The sequence below is a fragment of the Bison bison genome, unplaced genomic scaffold, assembly GCF_000754665.1.
Source record: "Bison bison bison isolate TAMUID 2011002044 unplaced genomic scaffold, Bison_UMD1.0 scf7180017864324, whole genome shotgun sequence".
Classification (NCBI taxonomy): domain Eukaryota; kingdom Metazoa; phylum Chordata; class Mammalia; order Artiodactyla; family Bovidae; genus Bison; species Bison bison.
In genome coordinates this window covers 5,401,250-5,402,882 of record NW_011494896.1, presented here as the reverse complement: position 1 = coordinate 5,402,882, position 1,633 = coordinate 5,401,250, and the positions used below count along the sequence as shown (strand labels likewise).

At 48.9% G+C, this 1,633-nt stretch overlaps 1 protein-coding gene across 1 annotated transcript in view; it reads right to left on the bottom strand.

The window, feature by feature from the left end:
- RAB30 (RAB30, member RAS oncogene family) overlaps window positions 1–182 on the bottom strand; it is a 95,276-nt gene extending 95,094 nt beyond the window's left edge. The window contains exon 1 of the mRNA XM_010853211.1: window positions 9–182. The gene's annotated coding sequence lies outside the window, so the exon portion shown is untranslated. The remainder of the gene's footprint in view (window positions 1–8) is intronic.
- Between the last annotated feature and the right edge of the window lie 1,451 nt (window positions 183–1,633).

The following is a 1,633-nucleotide window of genomic DNA, read 5'->3' as shown; positions in this document are numbered from 1 at the left end:
GTGCGAATGAGTCACGCAAGCAATGGAGGGTGTTGCGATGTCCTAAGTCCAAGGGCTGAAGTCAGTCCTTGCCCTGGTGCTGCTGCTACGCTTAGCTCAGCTGGAGCGAGCGGCAATCGCAAGCCTAGCAGCAGCAGGGGGGTGGATAGATCGTAGCACAATGAATGCAGTGGGGTTTTTGCAATGACATCATCCCACTGTCCAAAAGGCCCCAATAGCCATGCTCAGGAGCGGTGCGTTCTGGGAATTGTAGTTTCCTCAAGGCCCGGCGGAACAGCCGGGCTATCCCCCGGAACTACAATGCCCAAAATGCGCCATGGTCGGACGCGCCCGCAGCGGGCGAAGAGAGCGAAGTGGACAAGGCCGCCATGTTAGGGGTGCTGGAAAGATTCCGCGGATCCCGCTGAGGTTTTAGGGAACTCGGGAGCCGAGTGGTGGTGCAGAGGGGACAGTGAGGAGGAGGATAAGTCGGTTGGTGAGCCTGGGTTCCTAACCTGGGCATCGGGGGATGGAGGCGGCGTCTGGGGCCGAGTAGGACGTGTCCGGCTGGTGGTGGCATGAGAGGCCGAGTGGGCCTCGGCCTTAACGGTCCTGCAGGGGTTGTGGAGGTCGCCTGCGCCTCTTGCCCCATGTTGTGACAAAGGGATTGAGGGAGTCAGTTTACTTTTGGGTTCAGAGCATCAAATTGATCCGCTGACAGGATAGTAAGGGGCGGTTGTGTTTTTCCTCGGGGAGTGGGGTGCGCTGCGGAGATCCCGGGTGGCGACCCTCTAACCTTTAGTCGCAGAACCTTCTACCTACGGAACTGGGCTGTCCCTCCCAGATTTTTTTTTGTTAATTGTTTTCTCATTCTCCAACCTTCCTTACTCCTTTCCCAAGGTGTCGGACCCTCATTGGTCTTTCATGCAGAAATGGTTTGCAAAAGGTTCGAAAGACATCGATGTTGAAAGGTAGCTAAATTGAAAGGGAACGGCGCTTTGGCCCCGCAGTAAAGAAAACACAAAGTCCCTGTTTAAAATGACATCTTCATACTTGCCAGCGGAGGCAGGGAGACGTTAAAAGGGAATACTGATGATCGACCTGTTGACGGCTGGAGATTGGTTACTGAGTAAGAGGGTTCTTGAATAAACATAGAGTGCATACTAAAATTACTGCCCAGAGGGGATCTTCAGGACCATGGACCACCAACTTACTTTAAAAATACAATTAGTGTTTAATTTGTAGAACTCCATGTATACCACTACGTTAGCGACTAATTTGCTTTCAAACTAAGTAGCTGAAACTGAAGTCATTGGTCTTTCAAGTTGTTTTGCCCAGTATCTCGAATGAACTGTATTTTTTCTCCAGTTGTGTTATTAAAACAATGCTGTGTGTTTGTTCTTTTTCAGAATCTGTCTTCACTATGAAAAGATGAGAAATTTTCTTTTTTCCTGAGGGTGTCAGAAGGTCTTAGAAGGCTGATATATTAGTGCTGTTTTTCTCCTTTCCTTTTGCATGTTATCCTGAAAACATAACATCACTTTGGGTCAGTAGGGGTATGCACTTCACTTGTTAGGAGTTAAAATTATAGCTGATAAGTGGATTACTGTATCAAGGAAAGACTAGGCAGAGTGATTATAAATGACAAAAACAT